Genomic DNA, 14416 nt, shown 5'->3' with positions numbered 1-14416 from the left:
TCTCTCTCTCTCTCTCTCTCTCTCTCTCTCTCTCTCTCTTTCTTTCTTTCTTTCTTTCTTTCTTTCTTTCCTTCTTTTTCTCATGCTACTGAGCTATCTCCCAAGATTGGCTGTTCATTAGAATCATCTGGGGCTGGCCAAATAGCTCAGCAGATTCAAGCACTTGCAAGGAAGTTCAGGGGATGGAGGTTCAATTCCAGGCCTGCCATGCCATCCCTGTTCCTGAGGCACTGAGATGGCAATTGATACTGGGTGTGGTGGCACACGCCTGTAGTCCCAGCTCTTGGGAGGCTGTAAACAGAAGAATCACTATGAGTCTGATCTAGTAGTGGGACCCTGAACACCCTGTAGACTCTTCCCTAAAATACAAAAAAAAGAATTGCCTGGAATAATTTTTCAGCGTTGACATTCCTTCATCTCTCCCCTTAAAAATCTAGTTCCTAATGTATAGTAATATTTTCCTAGGGTGCAGTAGTTAAAATAGAAAGGCTTAATGTGTATTGCTCTTCAGCTTCCTGTAAACAGCAATGCAAAATACCTTGCATATGGATGACACTACTTTCCCCTTTTCGACTCAGGACAAACAAAATTAATTGATCAGGATACCCTTTCCAGATGACCACATAAGCGCATAGTTCTCACTACAGCAATGTGGGGATAACAGAAATTGTAGTGAACTATAAATGAATGCATAAGTAAATAACTAAATAAATAAATCCTATGTACTTTAAAAAAGAAAAAGATCAATTTTGTCCTCTAAGTTCTGTTGTCCAGTCAAAGCTTAAGAAACAACAACATACCATAGCACAGTTGTTAAAAATTGTGGCTGTAATTTTTTTCAATTATCATGAGATGATTTAAACACAAAAGACTCTCTTTACACAACAAGATACATTTTATGTGTTTTTCAGAAGATGCTACACAGCGACCTCCTTAAGGGACAATAGACAAGTGACTAATTAAGTGGAATCTAGTCTTACACCATCATTAAGAGATGCAAAAGGGGAATTATTAAAATGTGTAACCCTCTTTTTCTACTCTTCTTTCTTCTCAGAACACATTAGTTTTAAGCTATTGATGTTAAGAAGATTCTAACTTAGAGAGCTTAAGTGAAAAAGGTTCCACTTTTACAAACTCAGTTCCATAAAGCTACCCTTTTATAAGGATTTTTGTAACAAAAATCTGACAACTTTTTCACTCTGACAGTTTGCAATGAGGGAGAAAAATGAAGGCAAATGTGATGATGGAAATAGGGTCAGCAAAGTAACTGGAGTGAAAATTAAATATTTGAAAAGTATGTAGTGTAATGTTAATAATCAGAGGGAGGCCTGATATTAAAATCTAATTGAAATTGAATTCAAATGCTGACTTTGGCTCTGACACCTCTGATATGAGCTCCTGAAGGTAACATGATTTTGACAGACCATATATTGCTATAATAGTTTTCCTTTCATTTTGCTTCACAGATAATTGAATCAGAATACTTCCATCACTTAGGAAACTTCTTGAGTGTGGATCCAAGGGGAATCACTGTAAGGGAAAACATCTATGGGATTAAGCAGGATATACTGAATCTTTCCATAGGATTTCTGAGGTGGGATAACTTAGGGTTTACTTGTAGCCTAGTAGAGTAAGATAAGATATTGCCAGAAAACAAACACAAACAACCACAAGTTTCAGTCCCCACTTTTCAGAAAGGGTGTGGTTATTGGGCAGAAAGTGGGAAAATAATTAAAATGGATTTTAGGTGATACTGTAATATGTCATCTCATCAAAACTGTGTGATGGCCTAGTTTTCTTAGACAGACTTGGCTCTGGACACAGCTTGATTTTCACAGCTTTGTGGTTGCCCTGTGGCTAATAAAATACTGAAGCTTTTGCAAACTAGAAGGGTTTGTTTTAGCTTATGTTATGCTGAGCCAAAGAAGCATATTGAGGAGTTGGTGGGATCAATTCTGACAGACAACATCCAAGTATTGAAGTTTGCTCCTGAGCTTGTATGTAGACAATTGGATTAGCTACTATTTCACATAACTTTTATAAATTTTGCCTTAAAAAGTGACTAGATAAAAGGTAAATTGATTGCTGCTAAAACATTATATTCTTCTTTTATGTATGCACTCATATTTTAAAAATAAATGAATCTCAGCTGCTATTTTTATCAGATATTGTGTTGGTTATTCATTACTTTTTTTAAATAATAAATGCATACCCAACATTTAAGCAATACTTCTATACCATGGTCATGTTCTATTTGAAAAAAAAAATCAGCCAAGCTGCCATTATCTTTTAATGTCAACAAGTTTTAAATGATAATTTTTATAAAATTAGAACTGAATCTCATAGTTTTTGTAGTTTACCTCAATCTGTTTTCTGTTGCTGTAACAGAACACCTGAGGTTAGTTAATTTAAAAGGAAAGTACTTTAGCTCATAGTCTTGGAGGCTGACCAACAAGATCAGGAGATCACATCTGCTAGGCATCTGGAAAGACTTCAGGCTGTTCTTTTGTATGACAGACAAGTGGACAGGTAAAGGGGACATTCAGAACAGATCACCTGGTCTGAGAGAAAGTAACAGAAGTCAAGGAAAGCCAGCTGGCTTTCTAAGCACCCATTCCTGAGTAATCCAGTCTTTCAAGAGCAGGAATTGACCATGTAAGAAAGGATTAATCTATTCATGAGGGTTCTCCCCATTACCGAACACCTCCCACTGGCTCCACTTCCCCAAAATGTCTCAATCATGAGGCATGCTAAGCCTCAATAGCAGTTTGGAAGGGAACTTCTGAGTACACTGTACTCAAACCACAGCAGAGAAAGGTAAACCAATAATGGAACTTGTTAGTCTACTGTGCTAAATGCAACTCTACAAAATGGGCCCTCATAAAGAAGAAATTTGGGAAAAGTGTTACCCTACTAAAACAAATCCACATATTACATGACACAGAGAGTAAATAGTGATATAGACTGATTGCTTTCAATTAAAGTAAGCTCTTTATATGAAGCACCAGCTCTCCTCTTTCAGCACAACATTTGAGCCTCTAGCTTCTCTAACAGTAAATGTCTTCCTTGGATATTTAACATTAAGTTAGTTTCTAAAAAGCCTATTATATGTAATGTATTATTGAAACTTAACAATGTTCATACAAGTTGAGTATTAAGGTGGCAGGTAACTTACAGAGGTGATGAATTCAAGTTAAAATTGAATATATTAAAGAGGCTATAATGATTTGTCAGTTAAAATTTTAGAGTTCCAAGGAGTTAATTGTATGCTAATTGAAAGTCTTAGGGTGCCTTTGCTGGAGGAAAAGCTGATGTTAGAAATTTCTTCTTCTGTATCTGTAAAAAAGAAGGTCATAATTATACTCTAAAATTTATCTATAAAATGATAATGAAAATATTTAGGAAAGAAATTCACATAAATGTGAAAAGATGAGAACCTACACACACTTGATCAAAATGAGCAGTCCATACACAAGTCATGGAGGAGCAATGTTGTACCAGTGTGCGGCCAATAAACTATGGAAGTGTTGGAAATTCCTTTCTAAGGTAATGTCCTCAGCATTGTGCCAGCATCCAAGATTGTTAGTCATGTGATTAAGCAGCCCCTTGAAGAGGCCACGGTGTTGAGGAATGGAAGCCTCTGGTCACCAGCCGTGTGCATGAGTCCAGAGGCAGACTCTCCACACAAAGGATGCTTCAGATGACTGACACCTCTGGTGACCGCTTGACTATGAACTCTCTATAGATCCTGGGGCAGAAGCATCCAGATAAGGGGATGTATATTCTTAAACTTCACTATGATATTATTATTGAAACTTGAAGGAACTTCTTGTGCAATAATATATTATTAATTAACCAAAGAATTAGAATTATTATAGATAAGGGACAAAAACATAGTTTCAGGACAGTAGGGTGTACATATCTTCTCTTTGGGGAAGTAGTGGTGTCAGTATGTAGTTGAGGCTGACCTTGAACTTGTGACAAGTCTCCTGTCTCCTAAGTACTGTGACATATACCACTTCTTAGTGTCAAAATCTGAATAAAGGAAAGAGAAAATAAATGGATTTTTTTTTTTTGGACTGTTGATCAAGCTCAGGCCCTTGTGTTTGTCAGGTAGATGCTTATTCCTTTGAGCTAGCTCCCCAGATTGATTTTTAAAAATTGTGGTACTTAAAAAAAATTGTGGTACTTGAAATTGTTCCCAGAGCCTTTATACTGAGCTATACCTGCAACCCTTTTTATTTTGGGACAGATTTTTGCTAAATTACCAAGACTGGAGTTGAATTTGAGAGTCTCCTATCTGAGCTTCCAAAATGCCTGGATTGTATTTTTATTCCACCATGACTTACTCTTCTTTTTCCTCTTGCTTCTCCTCATTCTTTCTTCTCCTGCTGTCCTTCTCTTCCTCTTCTTATTTTGGTAGGCAAGCTATTGAAAGGAGAGTACCATCTTATTTGCTTGTACAGATGGTGCTGTACTGTAGTACACGCAGGGTGCCAATATCCTTGTGAAATGAAGGAGGTTAAAAATCAAATACACTTCCTGCTCTCTAAGCTGCATGTCCTGATGCAGAGCTGTATCCATCCAGGAATAGCAGCATCCCTTTCTAACTCACACAAATGTTTAATCATCTTGCCAAGACTTTACCCAGAGGGTTTCGTCCACCCCAAGGAAGGGCATTTTTCCCCTAAAGAGCACAAAAAGACCATATGGTCTAAAAGTAGTTTGAAAATTGACATGGATAGGGAGATTTGCACTTTTTGCAGGGCACTGTCTTCCGGCTCATGTCCTGCCTACCTCTTCACTGCACATGCATGTTTGCATAAATATTATACCTTCAGGGAATTTTTACTAGTAAAATGAAAATAAAGGTATCTATATAATTGGATCATTAAAGATTATATGAGATAATTTTTGAAAAGTTACAGGCTTAGTGGGTTACCCTTAGAGAGTCCATGATCATTCATGCAACATTCAAATTGTTTGAATTTAGACAGAATAAAATTGCTGTGTATGAAAGAAAATACAAGCTTCCCTAATTAATCAAAGTTCATAATGTTCCCTTTCATAGCAAATATTAGGAAAGAAAACAGAATGGTAAGCTCGGCAGAAATCCTGCAGTATTTACCTCTGAGTAGATAAGTGAATGATAGACAAACACAAGAGAGACAGAAAAGATGAGTATATGATATATTTAGAAAATGTACACATGTGTGTAGAGATACCGAGTAGTGTTACCCTAGAATAACTATAATAACTTCCTAATAAATAAAAGTGCATACAAGTCCTCATATAATCTGATTACTGTGTTTCTTTTTTTAAAATAAATATGGAAAACAACCAGTAAATGAAGAGTGTTAAGCATTTCCAAACTAATATTAATTATACTCCAAGAGATTTAAAGCAATTAAGACAAATATTACTATAAGATTCTATGGGTACTAGCAGTAATTAATATCATATTTAAACAAAGTGGGAAAATGTAAAATTATGCTCCATCATATTAGGATTTTAGTAAGTGAGACAGGTGCTGAAAATGTCTAGACTTAGCAAAATAAATCCATTAGAAGGACCTCTCTAGAAGTCCATCGGATAAGAGGTACTGCTTCTGGGTGTCAGCTGCTCCTCACATCTCCCATCTCTGTGAGGACTTAACTTCAATTTTGCCTTATGAGTAATCTTGTTATTAAGTTTATCCAAAAAAATAACAATCCTTATACTTACCTGGCAGGGGAGGTACCATGTTCACGAAGGCAGATTTTCCAAGGTGAGTAGTATCCATTGCCCTCCATATGTTCTGACCCCTGCAATTTCCCCAAATGTGGGAAACTCAGCTGCGTAATTTGTGACAGTGGGGACCGCAAGCTCTCCCTTGGGGGACATGAGGAAAGAAATAAGAAATAACAATTCTTCATACTACATTCTCTGTGTTAAAAGAATTGTATGTTTTCTGTGAAGTACTGGGACAGACCCTTACAATGGGACAATTAGGGGAAAGTATTAGATAGTTCCAAGTCTGAATATTTCCAGTTGAATCAGAATGTTTTGTCTTTTAATAGCAGAATTTTGTAGAATGTCTCTTGTATTATTAAGTAACTATTTCTCAACTATCCTTTTTAAAGTAGTTGGATACATACATGCTCAATCACTTGAGGCTTAAAATTTCCCATTGCAATTTGACTTTACTTATTTTTGCTGTGTTTAAAAATATATCCAGGGCAAGAGCACCACTGGAATAAACAATTCAAATGTGAGGTTAAAGATACTTTTTTTGTCAATGTGAAAAAATTAGGAGCTGTAGTGATGGTCAATTTTGGGCAATGCGTCTGGGAATGCAATAAATAGAACATATTCTTTATTACACACTTGGAATTAACCGAGAAGGAAAATGAGTTTCTTTGTCAAGAAGTGAAGACCTGTACGAATTTTGAACATGAGATATTACAGTAGAAACCAATTTTTAAAACTGGTAGAAACACCAGGCCTGGTGATGCATGCCTACAATTCCAGTCTTGAGGAGGCTAAAGCAGGAGGATCTCTGTGAGTCTGAGCTCCATAATGAGACCCTGTACCAGAAACATAAAAATTAAAAAAAACTGGTAAAATTATACACAATGTCATAAACAGTCATTGTCAAAATATATTCTGTTAGGTGAAGGACAATTTTCTTGTATGGAATCTACTGTGGTATCAAAACATGTGTATTAAAATAATGATGGTACTGCAGAGTAGAAGTTGATATTGATTCTTCTGTTCACATTGCTGGGTGACACCATCCTCCCCTAAATTCTTTGTGGAATTATTTACTTTTCTGTTGCTGGGGCCACAAAAATCTAAGATCTTGGACTAAAGGAGAGATTTATGTTGGCTCAGGAGTTTGGGGGATTTTGCCCGTGTTTGGGCCAAAGCAGAACAGGCTTGTCCAAAAGGCATGGGAGCAGAGGTCTGATTCACTGATGGAAGCAAAGAAAAAGGGACTCAGGAGCATTCTGAGAATGAGAAGACATCCTTCCTGATGTTGTGCCTAACGACACACCTCCAGCGAGGACTCACCTCCTGTAGCACAACCAGTTATAAACTCCCCAAAGGACTGACCCACTGGTGAGTACAGTGCCTCTGTGGTCCTGTCGCCTCCCCGAAGCCCTGCCTCAGAGGACAGGGGACTTAGGAGTAACATATTAGCTCTGACCCATACCATCTACTTTTATCTAGTCTCATTCCTGCATTAAGCAGTATGTCAACAGAAAAATATGGTGTACCCATCTTTAGCAATTTGAGCATAATTTAACGCTGATTTAAGAAAGCAGATAGGATATATGAAAACAGAAAAGGTAGAATACTACTCCAAAATTAATAAACTTTGATGCAGTGAAACAGAATTTTTATTAATCTTTTATCATAAATTTTTTAACTGAGTGATTTCCTATTCCTCTCCTTGAAAGGTGGCACTTAATTTCCCTTCCTTTGATTCTCAGATCATGCATGGTTATGACAGAAAGTGATGGCACATGATCTCCATGGTTGCATACTAGAAGGTTACAGCATTTTATATGCCCAGCTGGCTCTGAGAAGCTTACTTTGTGCTGTAAAGAAACCTAAATTGTTACAAAAGGCAAGGGTAAATTATATATTACACAAGATAGCTAAGATAATGGTACTACTAATTTTTTATTAATTTATTCAAAGGAACAGTTAGTGCTTAAAATGTTTTATCAGTCTTACATGCCATACCTTGTAATCTGAGCAACTACTTTGAAGATAAATAAACGAAATATAACCATTGTTAATTTCCTATCATCTTGTTTTGAAACTCTGTATCATTTTTATTAGTATTTTTAATTCTCTTTAAAGTATAAATAAATAAATAAATAAATAAATAAATAAAGTACGTTAGAAAAGAATCTCGGCCCTGCAGAAAAGCTGAATACTAGACAATCAGCAGCATCTTTCCAACTTCTAAAAGGGAACCTTCTTCAGATCCATTAGAGCTCTGGTTAGCCGCACAAACAGATGTGGCGTGAGATAGAAACGAGTCTGTCTACAACAAAGAACTGCCCAATTTTGTAGGAAATAAAAGGTCTACTTCAAGTTAATAAGCTATGAGATGGTTTTCTTTGTAGCAATCGTAATGTAAATGAGAATCTACTACTTTGAGGGCTGAAGGAGAGAGAGAGAAATGAAGTATTGGGTATGAAATTCCAGAAGCAGAAAGACTTGTCTGGAAGTTTAATAATTTAACCTCTCTATCTTCCTTCCTGATGGGTGCCTGCTGATTCGCTCATTGGCTGAGCCCAATGGGATACTAGAGGGAAGGTAATCTATTGACAAAATCCATCTTAATCAATCCTATGTGACTCAGGGAAGTATAGAAAAAGGTGTGCATAGATCTAGAGGGCATAAAGCGAGACATCGAATCCAGACACCTTCAGGGCTCTGTGAAACACAAGTTAAAACAGCTCATCTCAGTATGACACAGTCATGGTATAGAGGTCCTTTGAAATTTGACTATTATTTAAAATTCTGCTGTGGATTATCTTATCCCTGCAATCCTAGACACATGGATCAATAGACCTATGGTTGGATAATATATCAATTAATATGGATTAATATACTATATTATCAGTGTTATTGAACATTATTATATTTTAAATTTTCTTTCATTTAGATATTCTGCTTTCTACAAAAAATAAAAAATACTGTTAATATTTTCAGTTATTAAAAAATAAGCTTCAATATCATCAATGGATTCTTTTATGTTTATGTCTCTCTTGAAACAACCATCTAGTGGGTTAAAATTTAGGACCTCAGTCTCCATTTCTAAGTAATATAAATACATTTAAATTCTGTATAAAAGGCAGGTTTTTCATGCCAGCACAAAAGGTTTAGTTCATAAAGAAAGAGGTTGTGAAGGTGAAGAGATACAATAAAATCACTGAGAGTAGAACTACAAGAGGTAAGTTTCTGAGTCTACAGATCTTTGACTATTCCAGTCTGGCTGGTAAGGGGACTATTGTTTGAAGAACTGTATCATTGCATAACAGCAGGGTGCTGCACTGCCTGCTATGCACATGGTTTGTTTGCCCGCATGAAACTCAGTGCTTCTCTCAGCTGCTTTTCTGCCTGGTTCTTCAAGTTATTTGATGTTGTATAAGAAAGGCCAAAAACCCTAAGATCTAACAAAAAGGAAGCTCAAAACCTAAACTTAAGAAGCCTGTCTCTGAAAAACTATGACCCTAATTTAACGTGTGCACCTTCGTGATTAGGTTACACAGGTCAACACAATTTGAATGGCCTCCTGTGCGCTTGGACTTTTAGCACATTCAGACTTACTGTATTCAGGTCCTCTAAGAGCTATGATCCAGAGAACTAGGAGTTGTATTTTGGGTTATTTGGAAGAATCCTATTAAACTTTTCCTCTAAAGCAGCAATCCAGGCTTTTGAGAGTCAGCATGGAGCTGCAATGAATTATTCATGCAAGACTCTGGAAGATGGGCAAGTTTCCTGCCAAGAGACACACAGCAAGGGGTGTCATAAAGCCAAAATTGGTATGTGTAAAGTGAGTGGATGGAGAAGATTTCAAAAGATGATCTCTTTGCTAGAGAAGGAATCCTCTAGACCTTTAAACTTTGTTTTCACAGCAGAGAGCTTTCTGAATGCTCTGATTTTCTCCTGCTATTCCTTGTCTTGCTTCAGAAGTCCAAGATGCTAAAAAACATAGTCTTCTCCTAAGCTGATTTAATTAGAATAAGAAGGGGAGTTATAAAAGCGACCAATTAATTCTGAAAGGGCACAGTGGCATTTCATTGTATGAGGATGGTTACTTCATTCTGCACAGATGAAAGGGATTTGAATGGCAAAGTTATTGCCGTGGATGCAAAGGCTCTATCTTAAACAAACAAGCAGGCCACATGCCTTTCTTATAATGCACAGACAGGAAACTTAACTCCGCTGCTGACATACGGCAGCAGTACAGTGATGAGTGCCAGTCCAAGGATTAAGCCCACTGAGTCTCCCACATTCGCAGGATTTAATACTTTGATGCAGCACTCTGGATCTGTAAATGAATAAAGCTTATGTCACTGATGGAACATCCTGCTGAGCAACAATAAGAAAACTCACAACCGAGATAAAAGAGGCCATACCCGAGTAAGCAGTTATAAGAATAAATACAAACTACAGATATTACTTATCTGGTCAAGAAGTACAATTTCTGAGCAAACAAATCATTCAGCCCTGAATAGTCCTGATAATGGCATTATGAATAATGCAAACAGTTACCAGTTCAAGGGAAGCTGTCACTAAATTAATACAAAGCTACTCAATGCCTCTGAAAATATTCTTTTTATTTTAATTTATGTCTTAGAGAATGTCAAATGCACACCATTCACAATTAGGCTGGAGAGCTTAACAGTGGTTTATTCTAATTCAATCTCAATTAGGGATTTGGTGGCAACCCAATCTTCCTTTTCAGCAAGAAACAGACCCACAGTCTGCAGACTGTTATCCCAATTCTGACAATCTAGGAAAGAGCAGCTGGAAAGTAATGAAAAATACATGTGCGTTTGAGGTCTCTGCTCTTTCCAAAATGCTCTTAAAGATTGTGTACATAATCTTTACAGAAACATTGACCTGTTCTGCTCCAATGAATTACAGAATATGCAAAAACCTTCTTGGACACTAAAAATACACCCCAACACTGTAACTTTGGCAGGAGGAAGACTCCAAATCGCCAATGGAAAGCACAGTCTTCTGGACAGTGGTTTCGCTTTCAAGATCTAAAACCGGATCCCCATCCCCAGGGAGATGTTCATTGGACTGGACATTACAAATATCTTTCAGGAAGTTGTTTTAGGTTCTAACTACCTGGAAACATCCATAGAAGAAATGAATGACTAGAAATTCCTTCCACAATGAAAAGCATTTTCATTCCAGAAAACTGTTTTTATGAAGATGTTTGGAAAACCTTCTAGCATTACTTTCTTGCTACAACATTTGAGAATTAATTAAGGTGATCGTGATTAATAAAAAGGAACCAATCTTAGCCTATGCTTTCTACTCTGCTTTTTAACTAATTTTTCAAATCTGTGAATTATAATATTTATAAAAAGTAATAAAAATAATAATTGAAAAAAGGAGGGTTTGGACTTTTTTTTTTCAAATGGATACTTTTTAAAAATAAATGCGTTTTTTGTAAAATTCATACATAATATGATATATGGGCAGAAAAAAAGCAGATTAACTTAATAAGAAGATATAACACTATCTAGATATTATCTTCTCTTATCTTAATGTGAGTCATAAATATCTGACATTTAGGAATATGTTACAACATATTACTTCTGATAATCATGAGTAAAATATGAGAACTTAATAAAAAAGCATGACTAGATACAGACATATATGAAGTATATTATAAGCCAAATTTTTTCCTTGTAATTTAGAATTTTTTTTTTAATGAATTTGTCCTCTGGGCCTCCCGTGCTGGCCCCACCCCGGTGGTGTGCTGAGACAGCAATTCAGACTGGGCATGAGGCTGTAAACAAGAGGATCACTATGAGTCCAATCTAGTAGTGAGACCCTGAACACCGTGTACACCCTTCCCTAAATTAAAAAACAAAATTGACATAGTAATTGGTTAGGAATGTGGTTTATTTTATCTCAAGTATTTACCCTGATAAATGTACATCCCAATTACATTAAGATGCTGTCACTGTCATATTTGATCAAGAAGCATACATGTCAAATGACATCAGAATTAAATATAATTTACACAATTTTATTATTTTAATGATATAATTTTTGCATGCTTTAGGACTATGCAAATGTAACAAATTATCTTAGAAATAAATATAAGACTACTTCATCCAGCTAGCTAGTATCTAATGTAATACTTTCTGCATATAAAGTCAGGATTTTCAATGGATACATTATTCATGTTTTTAATATTTCAGGTAATCTATACTTAGGAAAAGTTGATTAAAGGTACTTTAGAGAAATTTTCACATAGCACAAACTCTGAGAGTGATAAGAACTAAAAAACCTGTACTTTTACATAAACTAAACAGCTGCTGGCTGAAAGAAGAGCATGTATCAAACCCATCCATGTGGTATTTATCACTATAACACTTAGCCAATACACTAAACTGCTGGACATAACCATTTGAGAGATATTAAAATTACCTGTAACAAAACAGAAACAATAAACATACAAAGGGACTTTGTCTTCTGATTATTTCTGACAAAGGCCTCATTCCCAGATTTATTGTTACTATTAATAATGGTTAATTTAGTTTCCCTTAGTGTCTAGAAAAATTTCACCAGCAACTTTGCGTATTATATTAACTCCTTTAGTCAAACAGAATCCCATTGGATAAATGGACACACCAACTGATAAATATGAGCATGGTGAGCTTTCTAAAATGGTCTCTTTCAAAGAAAAGAGTAGCCAGGAGACTAGAAAAATAAGGTCCTCTCAGGGCCGGGGAGATGGCTCAGTAGAATAAGCACTTGCCTGGCAAGCGCAAGGGTCTGAGTTCAATCCCTGGTTCTGAAAAAAAAAAAGAAAGAAAGAAAATAAGGTCCTCTTTTAAATGCTCACATAGTTTCTAAACTTTTATCGTATTCAGCCTTACAGAATATGCTCTAGACATTGTGTAAGCCTAAAGAATATAACACAGAGTAGAACTGAATTCTGAAGTGCTTGGGGAGTTCAGAGTCTAGTGGAAGATCATGTAAGCGCAAAGTAAAAGTAAGATTAAGACAGAGCTTCCAAAATATCTTTCAAAAATAGTGATTTCAATCTTGAAATTGAATTCATAGTCAAAGAAAACTTGAGGTCTACAGGAGGTGCATAGTTTTAGAAAGAAGTTTTTCCAGAGGAAGGGAACATCAAATCACAAAATGAGCCTAGAAACTTGCCTTGATGTAGGGGAACAAATTTAACACGCAGACAGATGGTCGCACCCAGGAAGTAAAATATACAGTCCACCACTTAAAATGCTAATGTTGAACCAAGGCCTTGATACAGTAAGGAATAAAACTAATGATCCTTTATTTAACTCCCAAAACAAATTTTAAATTTAAATCATGATTTCATAGTATAGCTTCAAAAAAAATTTAGTTAAAGTAGTGGCAGGAAAATAAATAATAAACTGGTAACAGATACTAACAGCAATATTATATATTCATGATGTTACCAACCTACCGCACACTCATGAACTAAGTCCTTACTGTAAGTTTTAGAGATAAGTACTATAATTGTTAACTTATAAAGCAGGAAAGCTGAATCGAGGAAATTAACTGTGCTATACTAGGCTTCGTAAGTACTTTTGAGCCTTCATATGTGTGTTAGTCAGCTTTTCTCTTGCTGTGATAAAAATGCTTAACAAAATCATCTTAAGGCAGAAAGGTTTATTTTGGCTCAATATTTCTAACATTTAGCTGCATGATTAACTCCACTGCTTTTGGTCCTGTGGCAAGCACGTTGGTAGAGGATGTAAGACAGCAAAGGCTCACCTCAGCATGGCTAAGAAAAGGGAGAGTGAGGAGAGAAGGAGCTGGTGTGACTGGACAGATGACGTGACCACTTTCCAATAAGCTCCACCCCTTAAAGGGCCCGACACCTCCCAGAAGCACCAGAGGGTGACAACCAAGACCTTAGCTTATGAACTTCTGGTGGGAACTGAAGAGTCAAACCACACGAAGGATGCTTATAGGGTGAGACAACAGTGAACCTTTCTCATCACGAGTCTTGCTGCAGCCATACTAAGAGGGGAACAGTCTTCGTGAGCTCTAAGATTGACGCCCTAAAATTATTTTACTTTTTTTTATTCCAAGTAATGGGTATTCAGTTATCTCTAGCTGGTTACTATCTCTAGCTAGTTATGACCTCTAGCTACCAGGACCTCCTAAGATTGAGGTTATGCCAGAGTCTTCAATATGACTTGTTTAGATCTGGATAACCACCCTCCCAGAGGATTCCCTCAGGAACATGCGCTGGTATTTCCAACATGTATTCACCACTTCCTCTGAAGCACAGCTTCAGGTGATGCATTCGCAAGTCACTGCACATTCATGCAGCATTCCATGCTTACAAAAATAAAATAAGTTCTCATGGGACCTGGTTACAATGGATATAAAATACCTAATTATTCTTCGTCAGCCCTGTTTGACCATGTATATAATCATATATATATGATTATATACAGTAAGGAATAAAACTAATGATCCTTTATTTAACTCCCAAAACAAATTTTAAATTTAAATCATGATTTCATAGTATAGCTTCAAAAAATTTAGTTAAAGTAATGGTAGGAAAATAAACAACAAACTGGTAACAGATACTAACAGCAATATTATATATTCATGATGTTACCAATCTACCGCACACTCATGAACTAAGTCCTTACTATAAATA

General features: G+C 36.2%; 1 non-coding gene across 1 annotated transcript; it reads left to right on the top strand.

Moving 5' to 3' along the window:
• The first annotated feature begins 5716 nt into the window (after nucleotides 1-5716).
• LOC111816341 lies at nucleotides 5717-5874 on the top strand. Its single transcript, XR_002820759.1, has one exon. It is a non-coding gene; the product is annotated as a U1 spliceosomal RNA (small nuclear RNA).
• The last annotated feature ends 8542 nt before the right edge of the window (nucleotides 5875-14416 follow it).

The sequence above is a fragment of the Octodon degus genome, unplaced genomic scaffold, assembly GCF_000260255.1.
Source record: "Octodon degus isolate 3935 unplaced genomic scaffold, OctDeg1.0 scaffold00030, whole genome shotgun sequence".
Classification (NCBI taxonomy): Eukaryota; Metazoa; Chordata; class Mammalia; order Rodentia; family Octodontidae; genus Octodon; species Octodon degus.
Note: the sequence above shows the minus strand (reverse complement) of the source record. Positions and strands in the feature narration are given on the sequence as shown.